This window comes from Notamacropus eugenii, chromosome 4 (assembly GCF_028372415.1).
Source record: "Notamacropus eugenii isolate mMacEug1 chromosome 4, mMacEug1.pri_v2, whole genome shotgun sequence".
Lineage (NCBI taxonomy): Eukaryota > Metazoa > Chordata > Mammalia > Diprotodontia > Macropodidae > Notamacropus > Notamacropus eugenii.
The window spans coordinates 4740473-4765107 of NC_092875.1; the positions used below are offsets into that span (position 1 = coordinate 4740473).

General features: G+C 39.1%; 1 long non-coding RNA gene across 1 annotated transcript in view; it reads right to left on the reverse strand.

Moving 5' to 3' along the window:
* Positions 1–6924: 6924 nt before the first annotated feature.
* LOC140498861 (uncharacterized) overlaps positions 6925–24635 on the reverse strand; it is a 53550-nt gene continuing 35839 nt past the window's right edge. The window contains exon 5 of the long non-coding RNA XR_011965194.1: positions 6925–14263. This is a non-coding gene — a long non-coding RNA (uncharacterized lncRNA). The remainder of the gene's footprint in view (positions 14264–24635) is intronic.

Sequence of the window (24635 nt, forward strand, 5' to 3'; positions counted from 1 at the left end):
GGAGAAGGTCTCACATATACAAAAATATTTATAGCAGCTCTCTTTGTGGTGATCAAGAAATGGAAATCTAGGGAAAGACCATGAATGTGTAGAAGCCAACTGACACTGCACGCCATTCTGAGGAGGGAGGGGATAAGGAGGGGGAGAAAATTTAAAACTTATGGAAGTGATTGTTGAACTGAACACAAATAAACTGATGAAAAAATAAGGGAAAAAAAGGAAGAAAACACAGAGGAAACATAACTAAAACCATGAGAAAAACAAAGTGAAAAGTATGATATGTTCTGCATTCAGACCCCATCAGTATTCTGTGCACAACATTTGTACATCTGACCAAGGTCTTTGACACTGTTAGTCGTGAGGATTTGTGGAAAATTATGTCAAAATTCAGTTTCCCAGAGAAGTTCATCAGTATTGTACATCAGTTTCATGATGGCATGTTTGCCTAGATAGTGGATAATATTATCATAACTTTCCAGTCACCACTAGAGAGAATCAGGGCTGTGTGCTTGCTCCCACGTTTTTTAGCATGACGCTTTCAGCCATGTTGTCAAATGCTTTCAATGAGGGTGAACATGACAGCTACTGTACTGATGGTAAATTCTTTGATTTGAAAAGGCTTCAAGCCAAGACCAGGGTAGGGAGTGTTGGTACCTGATTTCTGTTGCAGATGTCTGTACACTCAATGTAGCTTCTGAAACTGAGATGCAACAACGTATGGATCAGTTTTCTGCTGTCTGTACTAATTTTGGCCTAATAATGAATACCAAGAAAACACAGGTGCTCCAGCCACCACCACCACCACACCATTCATATATGGAACCATTGGTGACAACAAATGGAAAAGTTTTAAGTGCTGTGGATAAGTTCACTAAACTTGGTAGTGTACTTTCCTGGGATGTTTCCTTTGACAATGAGATTGAGGCATGCATCGCCAGAGCTAGCTCAGTTTTGGGGAGGTTCCAAAGAAAAGTTTTTGAAAGAAGAGATATTAGACTAATTACCAAATTGAAGATCTACAGAGCTGTTGTGCTTACCTCAATGCTGCATAACTGTGAAACTTGGACAGTCTGCCAGGGCCATGCCAGGAAAGTGAATCACTTCCATTTGAACTGTCTTAGGAAGATTCTGAAGATCACCTGGCAGGATAAGATACCAGATACTAAAGTCGTTACTACAACTAAAATGCCAAGCATTCAAAATATGCTTCAGAGAGTGCCACTCCAAAGTATTGGCTGCATTGTTTGAAAGTGAAATGTATGCTTGACAAAAATACTATTTTATGGAGAACTTGCATGGGGCAGGCAATCACTGCATGGGGCAGTCATTGCTGGCAAGATTTTTCCTAGAGTCCTTTACAGGATGATCCTTCACCTGGAAGGTGGAAATCTACCTGAGAGTCAAACAAGTGATGCAAGGACACTCTCATGGCCTCTCTCAAAAACTTTGGAATTGATTGTGTGACATGAGAGACACTGGCACAGGATCATTCAGTATGGCGTGCCCACATCAGATGGGGTGTTGTATTCTATAAGCAAAGCAGAATTGAAACAACTCAAAGGAAATATAGGATGTGCAAATTTGGAGTATGCACCCCAAATGGTCACATGGAGTATCTGTACACAATCTATGGTAGAGCATTCTGAGCCTGTCCAGGTCTGATCAGCCACATTCTGGTACACTGAAACTTGACTTTATTGTGAAGATGACATTTGTTCCTCTTGCAGATCAAAAGATAACCAACCATGTATATATGATCACACAGTTATCTGTCTATTGATCAGAGATGTGTATGTGTTTCTTACTGTCAGATAATGAGAAGCCCTGTCTATGGATTATTATTTTTCTGCATTTTCTCTGAAGTTTAAGGTGGTGACTTTTTCACCTCAACTAAGAGAATGATACCTGTGCTTGCTTACAGAGATTGTTGACCCTTCAAAAGTTGCTTTTCTTGTAAAAAAACAGATCAAGGAACCTGTGCTAGCAGCCCCTCCTGGACCTGTCAGGGTACTTGCTTTTATACCACATGAGATCTTTTAGGTCCTTGGGTGTGTTCTTTTGACAGTCCAAATTTTACAGATCAAGTCTTTGTCTTAAGAGGATTTGTTCTGTAAGTTTGGATTCAGTCTAAGAGCTACATTTAGGACCAAAATGGCCACATGTGGCCTGAAGACCGTACACTCCCCAACCATGATGTAGTGCGTTTTTTCATATAATAGTAGAATGTTTTCTTTTCTTCTTCTCAAAGCATATCATTTGACTATTTATCAGTTGGGGAATGGCTTGTTTCTTAGAAATTTGATTCACTTCTCTATACACTTGAGAAATAAGACTTGGAACACATGTAAAAAAATTTTCAAAACTTTCTGCTTTTCTTCTAAACTTGGTTGAATTGGTTTGTTTGTGCAAAACCTTTTTACTTTAATATAATCGAAATTGCCCACTTTACTTCTCATCCTGTTCCCTACTCCTCAATATTGCTGGTATAGGTGCATTTTTTAAGGATCAAGTCATTTCCCTCTTCACTCTCTCATGGAATGACTGGACCATGAACAAAAGCATTATAGTGGACCAATGCATCATGCCACTATACAAGATGTCCTTAACAGGAAGGTTTCATTGGAATTTTGAGTTGGTTGTTATCCTTCGTCTTCAAAGAGGACCAAAAGGGCATCACCAGTGTAAAGTGAAATTTCAGCGTGTCCATCTGTGGCTGATCAAACCAATATGAGCACAGAATTCTCTACCACAGGTTGGGCACAGATAGTCGGTTTGTACATTTGGGGTGGATATCTGAAATTTGTGCATCCTGGGTTTACTTTGTGCTGCCTCAATTCTATTTTGCTCAAAGAGCACAGCACCTTTTCTTATGTGGCCACACCATGCTGAGTGGTCCTACGCCAGTGTTCATCAGCAATATCCAGCCCTAGGATGAAGCTGCTTACTAAAGTGGGGCACATTATCCCACAGGCAGTGGCTGTGCTTAACACAGTGATCCATTCAGCAAGGAAGTGAGAGAAAAATCTCCCAAGTCAGCCCAGGCCCAGATGCAAACCTGAGCCCTGGCTTTGCACACTCTCTCAACGGCCAGGGCCAGGTGAAATCTTTCTGGTTCATTTGGCCTCTTTCTTTATCTTTGTCTTTATCTGTGTCTGTCTATGTGTCTGTCCCTCTGAAAAAAGATATTTTGGTCTCAGAACAAGTATCTTCCCCAACTACACCATGTGCACTCTGAGCAGACTGAACACAAAGGAGGCTTTAGCTGAACCTTGGGACTGTGGCCTTTTATCAGACTGGAGAGGACAGAGGAAGGCTCTGTCATGACTGAACTCTCATAACTGTGGCCCTGTGTGCTCTCACTAAGAGCCGTTTATTTGTCTAAGGTGACTCTTGGACACTTGGCAGAGCAGGACCACAATTGTCAAGCATTGTGCTAAGCTCTGGGAGTACAAAGACATAGACAATCCTGAATTTCAAAGAGGTTACAATCTAATAATGGAGGCCAAATGCAAACAACCATATGCCAACATGCTGTAGACAAGCTAAAGTGGAGGCAGTTCATGGATAGAAAAACTCAAACGGATTGGGAAAGGCTCTAGGAGAGGGAGATTTTTATCAGGAAATCCAAGGAAGACAAAGAAGCAGATATGGGAAGGCAGAGCCTTCCGGGAATGGAGGCAAGTCAGTGGAAGTGTTCAGAGCAGGGCAATGGAGAGTCTCGTCGAAGGAAAAGCAAACGTCACTTACTACTGAAGACTTCTCGTGACCAACACTGTCTTCTGTTTACCAAAATGCAATAAAATCCCATGGATAAATGCTTGCAACAAATAATGACATTTAATAGACTTTGTCTTTGTAAGAAGAAGAGATGGGACAGGATGGGACAGTGATGAAGGCAATGTGGAACACAGAGTGCTGGAGTAATTATATACTTATCCTCTCCAAGTTACTCATTTGTACTCAACAGAAGCATTGACCCAAGGCAAGATGACAACCAGAAGACTGAATGTCAGCAGGTCAGAGAGCTTCTCCAAGCAGGCAGAGTTTATGGCTAACTTGGAGAGAAAGCTGAGCCAACACATGGTTGACAACAGAAGAGCAGAAAAAAAGTAAACAGCTTTCAGAAATTTGGTGGGCAGACCCACTTTTACTCGTCTGAGTCAGCACACTTGCAATCATCAAGATTAGTTTCATAAAATGATGGGGAAATTCAGAATGTGCTAAATGGAAAATGGAAATTCTGCAAACTTTACCACCAGAATAGTTCACCCATCTCTGAGAAGGCATCATTTAACTCCATCAGACGTAAAATGCAAGTGAATCTTAGATAGATGCAGGATTCCAGGTTCAAGAAAGACAGGTGAAATTCAGTTTTATGTTGATGGCAACAATCCAGAGTGCTTTCATGACTCCCGGAAGGCTATTTGTGGGCTAAAGACATGCATCTGGATTACTCAGTGCTGGTGGAGCCACTTGTATCAATGATAAGGAAATGAATCTGGAGAGCAGGGCTGAACTCTTCTGTAGGGTTCTCAAGAAACCATCAAGAACCAGTGCTGAATGCATTCACTGTATTCCTCAGCCTGAAGTCAATTCCTCTCCGAGGAAACATTCAACTGAAGAAGAGGTTTTGAATATAATTACTTAACTCTTATGTGGCAAAGGACCTGGTACTGATTCTATTCTAACTGATTCCCTCTTTGAAGAATGAATTGATTTGATGTTGTCTTGGCATTCCTGATGCCAAGACCTATGTTGGATGCATAACAGGGTATTATATAGATGCTTCTTTGATTCTTTGATTGATTGAACAACTAGAACAATGTGACATCTGAGAGTATGTGTGGGGATGGATCAAAGGAGGCCTGGGATCCCAGGCAGAAAGGTTTTTGGTACTCCATGACGTCACTCAGAGCAAACATCTCAGCTGGACTGGGCCAAGAAGAACTGCCAAGAAATTCAGGCCTGCCCACCCAGAGCTCTGCTCATGCTGCTAAGGCTCTGGGTGTGACCTCAGCATGTAGTTGAGAGAACAAATCCAGTCCATGCCCCTCCTTCCTCCAGATGTGACAGTATCAGGCTTGTAACACTGGCAGGGTCTGCCATGATTCCCTTAAGGGAGACATCCCCAAATGGGGGAAAGTCCAAAGGGTATCTCTGTGAATATATCTGGGAAAAGCAATTGTGGAGGAGGGTATGGGGGTCACAATGATGCCTGAGCATTTGAGGCTCATTTGTTCTGGAGAGACAGGGAAGTAGAGGAGCCATATCTGGGTCTTGAAAATGATGTGAGGAGCAAAACACAAAGAGGATCATTCTTCCCAAAGATGCTACAGAAGAATGAGGTGGACTGCCAGCTACAGCAGGAGCCTATTTTGGCAATATAACAACCTCATTCACATCATAATAAAGGTTTTACTTTCCCCATTCAGTGAATAACTCTGGTCTGTCAGGAACTTTGGGCCATTGATAGGAAAAAAGTACAGCTGACTCCAAAATATTGATATCCATACTTTCTATGGTACCTAAGGACTGGAAATAAAGTAGACACCCATCACTGAAAAAATGACCACACCAGTTGTCGTTGGCGAATGTAACAGGATACCACGGAATGGGAAGGAAGGACGTGTGTGATAAACAAAAAAATTACAGAAAGATCAGTATGACCCTATGTGGAGTGAAGTAAGCAGAGCCACAAAAACAAGATACACAATGATAAAATAATGTAAATGATAAAGGCAATGAGACATCAAAAAGCCAAAAGGAAATGGAACAAAATGATGCAGATCAAGTGGGACCTGAATGAACAGATCAGATGACTTTCCCAGCCCACTCCTTTATGGACGTGGGAGGACCAAAGGTGGCACTCATTGCACATGTGCTTATATATGATCAAGCTTTTGTTCAGTTGTGCTGACTTTTTCACTTGTACAGAAAAAATTCTATTTGTCACAGAGGATGTCTCTCAGGGAGAGGAAAAGAAGAGGAAGAGATTCATTGGATATTATGGGATTCATGGAAAACACAAAACATCAAAAAAAATTATTTATGAGAAGGCAAAGAGAAACCAGCACACAAATTAAACTTGTATGGACAATGGATGAAGTAACAGTCATTTCTGTCAGGCCATGGGCTCCTTGATTGGTTTCACTTATATTTTCCTCAATCTAAATAATATAAGTTGATACTTTTATCTCTTGTTCAATTAGAAAATGCAGAAAATTAAATGTAAAAGAGTAAAAAGATGGAATTTTGTTTTCAGATGGATTCGACCTCAATGCCATCTTAGAAGATTAGAACAAGGCAACAATTAAAATTAGAGTAACGTTAATAGCAGTCTCAACATTCAACTCATTCTCAATAACAAGGTGGAGTGATGGAGACAGCACAGAATGAAAACGACAAGTTGGGTTATTGAAGGTGATGCATGGTGGGAGGTATCTGTGTGCCTGAAGACAGCTCTGGTGGCTGTAATGACCTGCAAGGAATCCAGAAAAGCTGGTTATTGGGATCTAGAGATGCCACTAATGGAGTTACCGACCTGAGCCACTGGGATGCAATTCTGTTTCTGAATCTCAGAAACTGAAGGGATTCCTCAAGTTGTAGGTTAGCCATACAAGTCGGTATGATCATCAGTGTGTCAGGGAGGACAACAGAACTTTGATCTATTCTGTATGTTCTGATGTGTGTGTGTGTATATTCATCCTTCGTTGCCAAAAAAGACCATGCCATCAGAGAAATGACAACATGACTTGCACTTGACTTTCTTTTGAGTGAGGGAGGGCTGTGCAGGTCACCAGCCTCACTTCTCCTCCAGAGCCATCTGAATCCAGTGACCAGACCTTCATCAGAATGATGAGAGATGACCAAGGATGAGGCAATTGGGTTTAAGTGACTTTCCCAAAGTCACACAGCTAGTGAGTGTCGAGTGTCTGAAGTGAGATTTGAACTCAGGTCCTCCTGTCTCCTGCACTAGTGCTCTATCCACTGCACCACCTAGCTGCCCATGTTCTGGTACCACAAGATGGCAAGATGCTGAGGAATAAAACAACGAGCCAACCCATGCTCTCCCGCTGGAAAGTCTTCAGTGCAGGCAGTCCTGATATTCAACGTGAGTAAACCATGCGGGCATAAGAAGTAGGCTAAAGACATGGACACTCTCCTTATACACAAACGTTTTATTTTTAGGAAAAGAATGCTTACATTTATCCTATTTTGAATTAGTACTTCTTTTCCCAATGATATGAAGAAATGTTTTCAACATTCCTTTATTTAGAATTTTGAGTTCGAAATTCACTCCTTTTCTCTTTTCCCCCCTCTCTGAAATGGGAAACAATTGATATTTGTTAAACATGTGAGATCATGCAAAATATATGTGTATATTATTCATATTATGAAGGTAAACACAGACCGGACAAAACTAAACTAAACTAATGAATAAATTAAAGTGAAAATAGTGTGATGTGATCTGCACTGAGTCTACATCCGTTTTATTCTCTGGAGGAACATAGCCTGTGGAATCACGTGTCTTTTGGGAATGTCTTGGGTGATTGTATTGCTGGCAGTAGCTAAGTCAATCACAGTTGATCAGAGCATGATGTTGCTCTTCTTGGGTATAATGTTATCCTACTTCTGTTCACTTCACTTTGCATCAGCTCATGCAATTCTTTCCAGGTTTTGCTGAAATAATCCTGCTCATCATTTGTTATAGCACAATAGTATTCCATAACAAACATATACCACAGATTGTTCTGCTATTCTCCAACTGATTGGAATATCCTTGAATTTCAGTTCTTTGCAACCACAAAAAGAGACCCAATAAATAGATTTGTATTCACAGGATTTACTTTCCCTTTCCTTTCCATTGCTTTGATCACCTTGAGATATAAACCTAGTAGTGGTATTGCTGGGTCAAAGGCCATGCACAATTTTGTAGCCATTTTGCCAAAGTTCCAAATTGCTCTCCACAATGGTTGAGTAAGTTTAAACTTCCTCCTACCGTGCACTGGAGTTCCACTTTTCTGACAACATCTTCAATATTCATATATGATTTTCTTTTCCATCATATTAGTCAATCTGATACATGTAAGTGGGATCTCTGTGTTGTTTTGCTTCGCATATCTCTAAAAAATAGTCACGTTGAACATTGTGGTTTCATGTAAATATAGATAGCTTTGATTTCTTCTTCTGAAAATCATATGGCCATACCCTTTGACCATTTATAAATTGGATTATGGCTTGTATTAAAGTAAATTTAACACAGTCTTTTATATATTTAAGAAAGAAAGCCTTATTCAGTGACACTTGATTAAAAAGAAATTTTCCTAGCTTTCTGCTTTTCTTCTAAACTCCATTGCATTGGCTTTCCTTGCACAATAGCTTTTTGTATAAAATTATTTCTTATGTAAATCAATCAAAACTTTCTAATTAACTTCTCATAATGTTCTACTCTTCTAAATATTATAGGTAAAGATGCATACTTTTAAGGACCAAGTCAAATTCCTAATCAATATTGCTTGGAATGATTAAACAAAAGCACTACAGTGGACCAATACATCAGACAAGGATTGAAGATGTCCTTAATTACTTATTGAATCACAAAAAGTTGTAATTTGGAATTCTAAGCATCCAGAAAACCTGAGAGAAAGACAAGATGCAGCATGTGCCAGGTAAGCCATTCTGATGCCTCTGCACTGACCACAATCTCCCCACAGATTCTAAAAGAGACAACACAGGACTCTGAACACAGGAGTTTTGGGAACAACAGTACCTCATGAACCACCATTTCTAGGGTCGAAAATGATCCCACAGCTATCGTTGAGGGACAGATCATTTTGGACAAATGACCCACCATCCATAGCAACACCAGCAACAACTGCTTAACAATAGTCACCAGAAGGATGACAAGCAAAAGAGATCAAGGAGTAGTAGCATTCTCCAAATAAGGGCTCTCTGTGTCTATCACAGTCCTTACAGCTGTCATGCCTGGGAACACCTTTTGTGGAGGAGGGTAGCCATCCTCAGTAACTGTCAAACAACTGCTACCCACAACTCAGATGGGCTAAACTGTCAGAAGCCACTACCTCATCTCAAGGGGAAAGAGAAGAGGTATCATATGCCAAGCATGTCTCATTGCTATCACCACCTTAACCAGCCTTTCCCCTGATCATAAGGGCAATAATCCAGAAATTTTTACACCTCAACCAAAGGAATAGCAATGTTCATGGCCCATGATCCATAGTTATAAAGTCAAAACACAACCTTGTGCAGATGCAACCTGGCAACTGTTCCTAATGTACTGCACTCACAACTTAGAAAGATCCAGAAAAGAAGACTCTGATTTCCAAAGGCTTCAACTGGATGAGAGGCTTCCCATCACAAAATGATATAATTTTATCAATCCAAGTGACCTTAAAGAAAAGCCATGACCCTCTACTTTGCAGCTACACCCTCATGACCATGGAACCTTTCCATGTGACCTTTAGCTTAAACCCCACAGGGGAAGGGAAGGTATTTTAGAACAGGGAATGTACCTTTGTATCCCCAGTCTTCAGCATAGTACTACCGCAGGAAGCATTTAATAAAGGGTTTTGTGTCCCTTCCTTCCTTGTGGTTATTTCCAGTTCTCTATACCTGGGGTGAGAAAAGCAAAGATTTCTTTATCAGAATTTCTCCAACTGGATTTTCCTTCTTTGCCCAGATGTTCCAGTCACTGTGAAGGCACCCATCAACTTTAAAGACAGATAGAACCATTATTTGGAAAGCTGACCTCTATGTATGTGCTCATAACATCAGATCCTTTGGGAAAATTCTGGAAGAACATGAGGGAATACACTGAAATGTTGGATCGGCCTAAAGACAATGATCAGTGACTTTCAATGGACAATCCCTACAGGTATACAGAGAATCTCTCATTGATTTTTGTCACATTATAACAGAGTGAGATGGGAATACATGCCCAGTGTAGACAGAAGTGGCCCTGAGTTCACCATATCAAACAATATTTTGAGATCTCAGGGCATCTGAGAAATGGACCAAAGTCCATTTCCCTCACCATTCATTAAAGGTGATGGTGCTTTCACCAAACCACTGCATGTCCTCACTTGAGCATATACGATTGAAGAGTAATACAACAGGAAAAGAAACATACCTTTGTGTGAAATGAACCAAGCCTGTGGGAAACTAGTGGAGTGTCAAAGAAGAACCAGCTCTCAGTAATTGGTCCCTTCCACACAAAGGCACTAGGGCTCTCCTTTCCTGAGCCAATTCATCCTTTTATTTTCCTGTAGACAGAATCTGGCTTGGAGGTCTTTTGGGAAGCAAACAAGGGTCTCTTACTGCTTGTGGGACCTCTTAAATGATGGGGTGGATTGCAGACCTGCAGCCAGGAGGTGGCACTCTATGACTGGCTTGGAACAGGCAGAAATTGAATGGGGACCATGGGGTTCAGAGGGTGGATCAGCCCAGCTGGTTGCGTCTATGGCTGCTCTGAACTTGGTGTTCATTCATGAATGAAATCTATGCTCATCTGGGGCACAAAATTCAAACACCCCATGCCTTTCCTCTTAAAGACATGCACTCCCTATGGACCTGTGACCCCCAAGGTGTGACATGGGGAGAGTGATTAAGAAGAGACTACATAAGGCATAGATTTGCATTCAGTCCCCTCCCATTCAAAACTCAACCCAGGTTTCAGGGAGAGGATAAGAGGGAGTTGAAAGAGTCCAGGTCCAGCTGTGTGCTCTTTGGGGAGCAGAGCTTTGGGGGCCCTCTGCACCATGGCCTGGCCTCTTGTCTGCCTCTTACTCTTCACTGTGTGCTCAGGTCCGGGCTGCCCTCAGAACCCTCACTCTCCAGTTCCTTCATCCCTGCCTTTGGCCTCTCTGCTTAAGAACTCCAAGTCCTTTCACCCTTTCTTTTTCTTCTAGGACATTAATGTCTATCTCTATTTCTAGGTTCCTTCTCTCAGCCTGTGCTGACTCAGTCACCCTCCATGTCTGCATCCCTGGGAGCCACAGCCAGAATCACCTGCACTCTCAGCAGTCAGTACAACAATTACGCTATTTATTGGTACCAGCAAAGCCCAGGAAAGGCCCCTCGGTATGTCATGTATGTCACCACCAGTGGAGGTGGAGGTAAAGGAGATGGGATCCCTGATCACTTCTCCGGTTCCAGTTCTGGAGCCAACAGATATTTGTCCATCGCCAACATTCAGCCAGAAGATGAAGCTGATTATTACTGTATGACAAGTTACAGCGGTGGTATTTACACAGTGATACATTCAGTGAGGAATTGAGACAAAAACCTCCTCTGCCAGCCAAGATCAAGCTCCACAGCTGACCCTGGGCTTCTGACACTCTTTGAACTGCCAGGGACATGTCAAGTCTATCTAGTTCACTATGTCTCTGTCTTTATCTCTCTGCCTCTGTCTCTGTCTCTCTGTCTCTGTGCATCTCTTCTTCAGTACAGAAAATTATATGATGTGTTTGAAATCCCACTTAGAGTCAGTGACAGAAATGGACCTTGAACCTAGATCATCTGATTTCAAGGTCAGTATGTTCCCCTACATCCCCCATGTTCCCTCTGAGGAGATTGAGCCCAGGGTGGGGCTTTAGCTGAGCCTTCAGGCTTTCGCATATGGTCTGGGGAAAGGAAACAGAAGCAGGGCCTGCCATAACTTAGCTGCCATAGCTGGGCCATATTGGCTCTCCAAAACAGCAATTAGCTTGTCTAAGGTGACCCTTGGACACTTGGCAGAGCATGCCCACAAGTGTCAGGCATTGTGCTAAGCTCTTAGAGTGCAAAGACCTAGGACAATCTTGGATTTTAATGACCTGATAGTGGAGTTAAAAAGCAAAAATCTATGTTTAAACACACCATAGGCACGCTAAAGTGGAGGCCCTTGATGGAAGGGAGATCCAAGTATTCAGAGGGATTGGGAAAGGCTATGGGAGAGAAAGATTTTTATCAAGGAATGGAAGGAAGCCAAGGAAGCAGAGAAGGGAAGGCAGAGCCTTCTAGGCATGGAGGCCAGTCAATGGAAATGCTCAGAAGAGGGAGATGGAAAGAGCCTGTGTGGAGGCAATCACTCCCCAAAGCTCCCAAGACTTGCCCATCTCTTCAATTTCACTGGTCTGTAGCTGTCCAGTCTGGGACATTCTCACCTGCTCTATCTTCTTGCACCCACTGAGACCTGGTCCTCTCCTGATGACACAGTCTCCTTGGTCACTCATTCCAGCTCTGGCTGCACTGTCCCTCGTACTCATTCACTAATTGATTGTGGTGGGGAGCTTGAGAACCTCTCTGTCCTCACTGGCACTGCCAGGCTCTCCCTCTGTCACCATCATTCAGTAAGCTCACCTTCTCTGAGGAGTATTAACCATTAAATCAAATTTCTGTTGACTGCTTTCCACTGATTTCTCTGACTCTCTCCAGACTCAGAATCCTGGCTCTGCCACTCATTTCCAGTCTCTGCATGACCTTGGAATGACCTTGAGACAACAGGTTTCTACTCTGTAAGTGGAGAAATCAGCCTCAGTGATATGAATTGATTCTGAGTACAATGAGCAGAAGCAGGAGAACATTACACACAGTAATAGCCACAACGTTCAAGGAAGTTTTCTGATAGACCTCACCCTTCACAGCAATGAAAGGACCTGAAAAATCCTCAAGGGACTCTTGAGGCAAAATGCCATCCACATCCACACAATGAGCCATGGGATTGGAATGCAAATGAAGCAGACTCCTTTCTCTTGTGTTACATTTTGTTTCAGTTTAGTTATGCTCCTCGTTTCTGCCCTTTGTTTTAATTCTTCTGCACAACATGACTATTGTGAATAAGTGGCTAACATGAGTAGAACCCATATAAGATTGCCTGCCATCTCAGGGAAGGAGGGGGAAAAGAGGAGGAGAAAATGTAAGACTTATGGAAGTGATTGTTGAAACCTGAAAAAATTTAATTATTTTTTTCAAAAAGAAAAATAGTAAAAAAAGAAATGACAAGTAGGTAGACGTCAGAAAAACCTGGAAAGACTTTCATGACCTTATGCTGTGTGAAATGAGCAGAACCAAGAGAACATTATACACAGTAACAGCCACAGTGTTTGAGAAATATTTCTGATAGACTTACCATTCACAGCAATGCAAGGACCTAAAACATTTCGAAACGTCTCTTGATGCAAAATACCATCTACCTCCAGAGAAAAGCTGTCAGAATGCAGAATGATGAAGACTATTTTATATTTTATTATGTTTTCTTTTGTTTTAGTTCTCATCGTTTCTTCCATTTGTTTTAATTCTTCTATGCAACACGATTAATGTGAAACTGTATTTAGTAAGAATATATTGTAGAACCGATATAAAATTGCATGCCATTTTGGAGGGAGAGTGGGAAAGGAAGAGGAGACGATTTGGAACATATGGAAATGCTAGTTAAAAACCAAATAAATCAATTTATAATAAAAAGAAAATATATAAGTTCCTGAAAATAAAATATTATTTGTCATATGGCATGACTCTTAGGGAGAGGAAAGGAAAGATGAAGAGATTCATGGGATACTATGGGATTCATGAGAAACAGAAAACATCAATAAAAATTATTTTATGAAAAGTAGAAGAGAAAGCAGTATAAAAAATTAACATTATGTGCATATTGGATGAGGTACCCAGTCATCCTGTGAACTCCTGCATTTCTTTCAGTGATATTTTCCTGCATTTACATATCTCATCTCTTCTCAATTACCAATGTCAATCTTTCTTTCTCCCCCACACAGAAAATCAGATGCAAAAGTGAAATAAGATGGCAATTTGTCCTCAGGTGGCTTCTATCTGAACCCCATTATAGAAGATGAGAAGTAAGACAATAGTTACAAATTAAATAATAGCAATACTAATACAACTCTGTAAATTGAACTCATTGTCCATATCAAGGTGAGCTGATGGCAGGAGCTGGGAATGACAAAGACAAGGTGGGTTATTGAAGTTGATACACAGGGAAGAAATTTTTGTGCCTGAAGGCAGCTCTGGTAGCTGCAATGACCTCCCAGGAAGACTGAAATGCTGGCACTTGCACTCTAGAACTGCCACTGATTGAGTCACCAGTCTGATCCACTGGGATGCAACTTTTCCTCTGAATCTCAGAAGCTGAAATGGTCCCTCAAGTTTGCACCGTGTCCATACAAGCCATTAGGATCATCAGCATGTCAGGGAGGAAGATAGAGATTGATCTCTTCTTTATGTTCTGGTACCACAAGATGGCAGGATTCTGTGCAACAAAACAAAAATCAACCTATTGTCTCTTGATGTAAAGATTTCATTGCACATGATACTGATGTCCAAAGTGGGCAAACGATGTGGGCATAAAGAAACAGGTAAAGGACATGTACATTCTCATTATACACCAACACTATTTTATTTTTTTGAAAAGAATGCTTACATTTATCCCATTTTGAATTATTATTATTTTTTCCAATGACATGCAAAAACATTTTTAACATTCCGTCTTTTGAAAATTGGAGTTCCGAATTCACACCCTTTTCTCTTTTTATTCCCCCCCTCTCTCAAAAGAGAAACAATTTGACAGAGGTTATATATGTGAGATCATGCAAAATATGTATCTATATTATTCATATTATGAAAGAAAACACACACCAAACAAAACTAAAATAAAAATCATGAATAAAATAAAGCGAAAACAGTCTGATCTGATCTGCATTCAGACTCCATCCATTTAATTCTTTGGAGGTACACAGCATTTTTTATCACGAGTCTTTTGGGAATGCCTAGGATGAATATAGTGCTGGGAGTGGCTAAGCCAATCACAGTTAATCAGAGCATGGTGTTGCTGTTAATGGGTGTGATTCTGGTTCTGTTTGCTTCAATTTGCGTCACCCCACACAATTCTTTCCAGATTTTCCTGAAATAGTCCTGCTCATCGTTTCTTATAGCACAATGATATTCCTTAACAATTGTAAACACACTTTGTTCAGCTATTCCCCACTTGATGGGCACACCCCGAATTCCAGGTCTTTGTAGCCACAAAAGTAGCTGCAATAAATAATTTTCTACCAATATTATTTTTCCCTTTTCTTTTCTTTTTCTTAGTTGACTTTGAGATATAGACCTAGTAGTGGTATTGCTGGGTCGAAGGCCATGCAAAACTTTGTACCCATTTGACCAAAATTTCAGATTTTCTGCAGAATAGTTGGATCAATTCACAATCAGTTCGCAATCAGTGCACTTGTGGTCCAGTTTTCGTACATCATCTCCAATATTTATATGTTTTTCTTTTTTTATCACATTAGCCATTCTCATAGGTGTAAGTGTGACCTCAGAGTTGTTTTAATTTGCATTTAACTAATCAATAGTCACTAAGAACATAGTTGTTTCCTGTGAATATAAATAGTTTTGACTTCTTCTTCAGAAAACCACATGTTCATACACTTTGTCCATTTAAAACTTGGATAATGATTTCTATTCATGTAAATTTGATACAGTCCTTTATATATTTTAGAAAGCAAGCCTTGATCACAGACCCCTAATGTAAAAATTATTTTTCCTAGCTTTCTGCTTTTCTTCTAAACTTCACTGCATTGGTTTTGTTTGTACAAAACCTTTTTATTTAAAATTATTTGATGATTTAAAACAATTAAAATTTTCCACTTAACTTCTCCTAAAATTCTCCTCTAAATATAATTGGTCAAGATATGTATCTTTAAGGATTAAGTCAATTTCCTCACCAATACTGCTTGGAATGACTGAACCAAAACACTACAGTGGACAATTACATCAGATCAGGATTCAAGATACCCTTGATTTTTTATTAAATGACATAAAGTTTTTCTTTGGAATTTTAAGCATCTAGGAAACCTGAGAGAGAGACAAGATGCATCATGTGGCAGGCAAGTTTAATAGTAATTTAAATAGAAAGATTTCTCTCATTGAATAATAGGCCAAGAGTATCTGTTTAAATTTCCTGGAAGCCTGGGTCACATGTGGTGGGAGGAGCCTGCTGAAGACACAGAACAAGAAGGGTGGAGTGGAATCAGTAGGAAGTGAATGAGTGGGGTCAGGTCAGAGGGGAAAGAACGCAGACAACTGACACAGGCCAACTGACACATTATGACAGTTGTTAATGAGAAGGCCCTGGCTGAGGGAAGGGAGGTTTGAGAATGGCTTTGTCCTCTCTGTGATCATATTTATTAAATTCTTGGTCATCATGACGGATTTTGCTTTCTGGTTCTGGGATTTGGCTTTCTAGTGTTTAAGTAAATGTTTTTCTTCTGCTTTCTATATAGAGAGTCGTTTATATTTTGAGAATGACAACTATACTGGCATATTCATAGTCATCACCAGTACATCACAAAAAGGATCATAAATTAAAAAATCTCTATTAGGAGGCAGAAATGATATATAGGAAGACATTAATATCCCAGGGTGGAAAATTTACTGTTTTCTCTACTAGCAAAAAAGTGGGTAAAAACACTGTACCCTGTGAAAATAGGGAAGAGAGGTTAAAGGCAGGGTAACATGGAGATTTGGGAAGGTGTTTGTTAGGAATACCAATAAGACCAGGGAAGGAGTTGGCAGGAGTTAGTCGGAAAGTCTGGATTTTACTCACATCTTACCATATTATATGCAGAAACAGAGATGAGCTGCTTAAGAAAATAATTCAGGTGGAAAAAGAGTACAAGAGAAATCTGCAAGGGTCTCAGGGGAAAGAAAGGCTGTTCACTTAACTCAGAAGAAGGTGAAGGCTAACAAAAGAAATGCTCATCTGACTTTTGTACTGACCCAGGCTAGTTGCCACAGTGACAACGGAAGTGAAATAATTTTAGAGGAAGACGTTTCTCAGAAGCATACCCAATAGTGAGACAGAAATAGGAGAACCAAGGTGGTAACTCTGTGTTTAGGGAAATAATCGAGGATTTTACTCAGTAGAAGGTCACAGAAATTTTGAGTTGGTTCACCCAAAGGATGGAAGAATAGTTAATATCTTGGATGGTGAGAATTAGTGATGACAGGCCTGGAGGAATATCTATTGATACTGTCAACTGCCTTAAATTTATAGGTATTATAAATTTTAGGTATGATATATATTACAGTCACAATACTTTAGTACAGCATACTTTTAGGGATTACAATATACAAGGAGGTGACAAAACAACTAATCTGTTAGCTTTGGTTGCAGAAGGCTGCCGTAGGCAATATCCAACTGACTATGTGGCTTAGTGGAGGCAGAACCTGGTATTCACTTAGGGACTGTATAAGAATGTTAAAGGAGGAGGTAATAAGACTGCCATAATGATCAGAAATGCAGATGCATACTTTGATACTCCGCTTTGCAGTTTTCCATAGAAATATAGTAGTGAAGATGGCTGCTTGTACTTACAGGCATTTGAGATTGACTCTAATAATTGGAGAAATAGGGCACCCTCTTTCAGAGGTTCTGGGCAAGAGTTCACACTTAGGTGATTTAGGACACTGGGGAAAAGAAAAAATTGCTAGAGAGACAAGAGTAAATAGTCAGTGGATTCAAAATCAGAAAAAAAAAATTGACGAGGAGAGAATTGTCTACTGCTCTATTGAGATCCCGCCCAAAATTCAACACAGGCTTCAAGGAGAGGATGAAATGGAATTGGAAGGGACCACACCCAGCTGTGTGTTCTTTGGGCAGCAGAGCTCTTGGGGCCCTCTGCACTATGGCCGAGCTTCTTGTCTGCCTCTTACTTCTCACTGTCTTCTCAGGTCAGGGCTGTCCCCAGAAACTTCATTGTCCTGTTCACTCATCCCTGCCCTTGCCCTCTCTGCCGAGGATCTCCAAGCACTTTCTCCTTTGCATCTTACTCTAGTACATTAATGTCTGTTTTATTTTTCTAGGTTCCTTCTCCCAGCTTGTGCTCACTTGACTCACCCACCATGTTTGTGTCTCTGGGAGCCACAGCCAGACTCAACTGCTCCCTCAGCAGTGAGCACAGTATCTACACAATTGTTTGGTTCCAGCAGAGCCCAGGAAAGGCCCCTTATTATGTCATGGTTGTTGGCAACAGAGGAGGTAGAATCAGTTGTGAAAGGATCCCTGATTGCTTCTCTGGCTCCAGCTATGGAGCCAACAGATACTTTTCCATCAGCAACATCCAGTCAGAGGATGAAACCAATTACTGTGATGGGGCAGGTCACACCATTGGTAATAGCTATGATTAATACAGTGGTACACTCAGCCAGAAAGTGGGATACAAACATCCCTTGACAGTCCAAGTCAAGATCCATACTTGGCCCCAAGCTTCTGACACTCTCTGAATGACCAGGGTCAGATCATGTGTTTCTGGTTCTTTCCATTGCTGTTTTTATTTCCCTGACTCTGTCTCTGTAATTGTCTCTGTATCTGTCTCTGCATCTGTCTGTCTATTTCATTATGGACAATTAAATGATGTGCTTGAGGTCACACTTAGAGTAAGTGACAGGAATCAACCTTGATAAGAGATCTTCTGACCCTTGAATCAGTACCTACCCGCATGCCCCACATGTGGACTCTGAGAAGCCTGAGCCCAAGGGGACTTTAGCTGAGCCTTCAGACTTTAGGAATTGTCCAGGAGAGTGGGGAAAGGAGGGAGGCCCTGTCCTTACTTGACTATCATAGCTGGGACAATATCTGTTCTCACAAAGAGCAGTCTATTTTTCTAAGTTGATCCTTGGACAATTGCCAGTGATTATGAGGCCATCACCACAGACACCTTAACAGAGAAACACAGACATTAGAAGGAAGTGTGATCAAAGTAGCCAGGGTCAACTGCTGTGAATGCCTGGGCAATATTTGCACATTTCTGTGAACACACACCTGCACTTACATCAGACCCTGATTAGTCTCCCTCAAGGTAAGCATGTATCCTTAAAAAAAAGTGCAAATGATGCCCCAGATCTCAATAATTAAGCCATATTCCATTGAAGATCTACCAGTCAGGCAGAGGCTATCACCAACCTCACTCAGCCCACACTGCCTTGGCATGCTAGGCCCTTGGCCCATTCTATGCATTCTATTCATTGTCACTACCAGAAGTCTAGGTCACCAAAAGAACAAAAAAGTCCCTTCAGTCTACATTATATTCCATTGAGACAATCAAGTGGCACCATAGATAGAGAGACTGTTAGAGCTGGAGTCATGAAGACCTGAGGCCAAATCTGTCCTCCCACAATTATGATTTGTTTGAAGGCAGTATTTCAAAAGAGGACAACATCGTCAATATATCCACATTTAAAACCTTGAAGGGGAATATGAACTGCGTTCAAGCCCAAAAGACCTTTTTGGAAGAGCTAAAGAAGACTTTTAAAAGTCAAACAAGAGAGGCAGAGGAAGAATTGGGAGAAGAAATATGACATATGAAAGAGAGAGTCAATGACTTGGAAAAGGAAGGGGAAAAATTAACTATAGAAAGCAAGTCCTTACAAAAAAGGCAAAATGGAAAAAGGACACTGAAGGAAACAACTCCTTAAAAAGGATAATTGGCCAAATGGAAAAGGAGGTACAAAATCTAATGTAAGAAAACAGTTACTTAAAAATTAGAATTGGACAAATGGAAGCTAATGACCCTATGAAATATGAAGAATCAACTGAACAAAAATGAAAGAGTGCAAAAGCAGAAGAAAACATAAAATACTTCATTGGTAAAACAACTGACCTGGAAAATAGATCCAGGAGATACACTTTTAAAATGATTGTTCTATCTGAAAGCCATGATAAAAATAGAGCATGGACAACATTTTTCAGGAAATCATCAAAGAAAACTGCCCTGATGTCCTACAGCCAGAGGGTAAACTAATCATTGAAAAAATTCACCGATCATCTCCTGAAAGAGATTCTAAATTGAAGATCCCAAGAAAGAGTGTAACCAAATTCCAGAAATATTGGGTCAAGGAGAAAATACTTCAAACAGCCAGAAAGAACCAATTCAGATATTGTGAAACCACAGTCAGGATTATGCAGGACTTTGAAGCTTCTACATTAAAGGTTTGGAGGACATGGAATAAGATATTCCACAAGGCAGAGGAGGTTGGATTGCAACCAAGGATCAATTAACCAGTGAAATTGAGCACCATCTTTCAGCGGAGGAGGGAATTCAAAGGAATAGGGGACCCCCAAACCTTCTTGATGACAAAGAACAAAGTTCAACTGAAAATTTGAGCTTCAAATACAAAATGCAAGAGACATAAAAATGTAATCAGGACAGAAAAAACCAACAATACATTATTATTAAGGGCAAATTGTTTATATTCCTGCAAGGGAAGATGTTATTTGTAACTCTTGGGAGCTATATCTTTATCACAACATTTAAGAGGAGTATACATATGTAGAGGACATGAGTATATGTTAAATTTGATACGGTGATAAAGAATCTAATTAATTGGTGAAAAGGGATTGTTCTGAGGGAAGAGGAAAGGAGAATGCAAATAAGAGAATATTACATCACATGAAAAGACAAAAAACCTATTACAATAGAGGGACAAAAAGGAGGGAGATGAGCACTGTCAGAACTTTACTGTCATCACATTTGCCTTGAAGAGGAAATAATATACTGAGTTAAGTATAAAAATCTAACATATGCTATAGGAAGTAGTAAGGGAAAAGTAAATGGAGGGGGAATAGAAGAGAAAGCATACTGAAGGAGGTGGTGGTTAAAAGAAAAACTCTAGTGATGAGGGAAAAGTGAAAGGACAGAGAAAATCATAAACAGTGGGGGAAGTAAGATGGAGAAAAAGACACAGACAGTCATGATAACTATGAATGTAAATGGGATGAAGTTTCCCGCAAAGCAGAAGTGGGTAGCAGAGTGGATTAAGAAGCATAATCATACAATATGTTGATTAAAAGAAACATATTTGAAGCAGATGGATATATACAGAGTCAATGTACAAGACTGGAGCAGAATTAATTATGCTTCAGCTGAAGTAAAACAAAAGGAGTAGTGATAGAAATTCTGATCTCAGGCAAAGCAAAAGAAAAACTAGATCTAATTAAAAGAGATAAGGAAGGAAACTGCATCCTGACAAAAGATAACATAGACAATGAATATCATTACTAAACATATATGCACCAATTGGTATAGCACCCAAATTCTTAGAAGACAAGATAAAGGAGTTACAGTAAGAAACAGTCAACAATACTTCTGGGGGACTTCAATCTCTCCCTTTCAGAACTAGATAAGTCTAGCTACAAAATAAACAAGAATGCTTTTGTGGAGATGAATAGAACTTTAGGAAAGTTAAATATGGTTGACTACTAGAAAAACTGAATGTGGATAGGAAGGAATATATCTTTTTCTCAGTGGTACATGACAACTAGACAATAAATGAAAACCAATGAAGAAAAAAAGAAATATTAAAAGCATTTTTTCAGAACATAATGCCATAAAAATGACATTTAATAAAGGGCCATGGAAAGATAGAATAAAAGTTAATTGAAAACTGAATAATCTAATCCTAAAATTAAGTGTGTCATACAACAAATCATACAAAAAATAAGTAACCTAATTCAAGAGAATAACAATAATGAGACAACAAAGGAAAACTTATGAGATGCAGTGAAAAGCAATTGTTAGAAAAAGTTTTGTGTTTCTTAATGCTTACACAAATGAAATAGAGAAAGAAGAGATCAATAAATGGGGTCATGTAACAAAAACATCTAGGAAAGGAACACATTATAAATATCAAAGTAAATACCAAATTATTTAAAAAAACAAATGAGTGATTTATGTAATTGTATTTAAGAAAACGATTGAACTAATAAATAAAACTGGAAGCTGATTCTATAAAAAAATCCAATAAAATAGATTAGCTTTTGGTGAATTTGACTTTTTTAAAAAGAAAACCAAATAGTATGAAAATGAAAAGGGAGAAGATGCAATTAATGAAGAGGAAATTAAAAGAAAAATTAGGAGCCATTTTGAACAACTGTATGATGATAAATTTGAAAACATTACTGAAACAGATGAATATTTACACAAATACAAATCACTCAAATTAAAAGAAGAGAAAATAACATACTTAACTAGTACCATTTCAGGGGAAAGAAACTGAATAATTCATTAATGAAATCCCTAAGAAAAAATCTTGAGGGTCAGACGGATTTACAAGTGAATTCTATCAAATATTTAAAAATTAATTCCTTTTTTTAATTTAATTTTTATTTTTTTCACTCTTCTACAATCACTTCCATATATCTTAGACTTTTTCCTTCCCTGCCACTTCTTCCTCCCACCTCCCCATTCCATCCCCAAGACAGCATATAATTCTCCATAAGTTCTATACATACATTTCTATTAAACATAGAAGAATTAAAATAAATGGGAGAAATCATAAAATAAACCAAAAATTAATACAAAAGAAAATGATCTGCTTCATTCTGCGATTGAATTCCATTGTTCTTTCCCTGGATGTGGAAGATATTTTGCCTTTAGAGACCATGGGGAAGTTTTTGAGTCCTTGCAGTGCAATGAAGTACTAAGTCTACCAGAAAAATTCCTCTCAAACTGTGGTTGTTTCTGTGTACAAAGCTCTCCTGGTTCTACTCCTTTCACACAGGATCAGTTCATGTAAGTCTTTCCGGGCCTCTCTGAAGTCTTCCTGTTCATCACTTCTTATAGCACAATACTATTCCATTACATTCATATACCACAGTTTTTTGAGTCATTCCCCAATTGATGGCATTCCTGTTGATTTCCAGTTCTTGGAACCACAAAGAGAGATGTTATAAATACTTTTGTACAAGTGGGACCTTTTCCCATTCTTATGATGTCTTGGGGATACAGTCCTAGAAGCAAAATGCTGGGTAAAATGGTATGCACATTTCTGTAGCCCTTTGGGCATAGTTCCAAACTACTCTCCAGAATGGTTAGATCACCTCACAGCTCCACCAGCAATGAATTAGTGTTCCAACTCTCCCACATCTTCTTCAACATTTATTATCTTCCTGTTCTGTCATGTTAGCCAATCTGATAGGTGTGATGTGGTACCTCAGATTTGTTTTGATTTGTATCTCTCTAATCAATAGTGATTTAGAACATTTTTTTCAAATGACTATAGATGTCTTTAATTTCTTCCTTTGAAAACTGCCTGTTCATATCCATTGACCATTTATCAATTGGGGAATGATTTGTATTCTTGTGCATTTGACTCAGTTCTCTACATATTTTAGAAATGAGGCCTTTATCACAGACACTAGATGCAAAAATTCTTTCCCAGTTTTCTGCTTCCCTCCTAATCTTGGTTGCATTGGGTTTGGTTGTACAAAAGCTTTTCATTTTAATGTAATCAAAATTGTTCATTTTGTGCTTCATAATGCTTTCTGTCTATTGTTTAGTCAAAAATTCTTCCCTTCTTCATAAATCTGACAAGCAAACTGTACCCTACTCCATTAATTTTTTTATAATTTTTTATAAATTTTGTATATTCTTTATAACTAGATCATGTATCCATTTGGAAAATATTTTTGTGTACTGTGTCAGGTATTGGTCATTGGCTGAATTTATGAACATACAGTTGGGGAAAATAATTTCTAATTATTGTTTTAATTTCTTTCTCATTGAAGGTGAGTTCACCCTTTTCATTTTTGATATTGGTAATTTGGTTTTCTTCTTTCTTTTTTTCAATTTGACCTAAAGTTTATCGATTTGATTGGTTTTTTCATAAAACCTATTTCATAAAACCTATTCTTAGTTTTATTTATTACTTCAATAGGTTTCTTCATTTTAATTTTATAAATCTCTCCTTTGATCTTTAGTATTTCTAATTTTGCACTTACTTGAGGATTCCCAATTTGTTCTTTTTCTAGCTTTTTCAGCTGCAAGCCCAATTCACTGACCTCCTCCTTCTCTAATTTATTCATGTAGGTATTGAAAGATATAAAACTTCCTCCAAAAACTACTTTAGCAGTATCCCATAAGATTTGGTAACTTGTCTCATTATTGTCATTCTCTTGAATGAAATTGGTGACTGTGTCGATGATTTGTTGTTTAATCCACTCATTCTTTAGGATTATGTTTAGTTTCCAATTAATTTTTGGTCTACCTTTCCATGGCCTTTTATTACATAGAATTTTTATTGCGTTATGATCTTAGAAGGATGCATTCACTATCTTTGCCTTTCTGCACTGACTTGTGAGGTTTTACACCCTAGTCCATGGTTAACTTTTGTATATATGCCATGTACTGCTGAGAAAAATATACATTACTCTTTATCTCATTGAATTTTCTCCAGAGATCTAACACATCTACCTTATCCAGATGTTTATTCACCTCCTTTACGTCTTTCTTGTTGATTTTGAGGTTAGATTTATAAAGTTCAGAGAAGGGGCAGTTGAAGTTAAAAGAGTTACAGGGAGAAATAGACAGCAAAATTATACTAGTAGGGGACCTCAAACTCCCACTCTCTGAACTTGATAAATCTAACCTCAGAGTAAACAAGGAAGAAGTTAAGGAGGTGAATAAAACTCTGGAGAAAGGAAATAGGATAGATCTCTGGAGAACACTGATTGAGAATAGAAAGGAAAATGCTTTTTTCTCAGTGGTACATGACACATATATAAAGAATTAATTCCAGTACCATATAAATTATTTGTGAAAACAGAAGAAGTCCCATGAAATTCT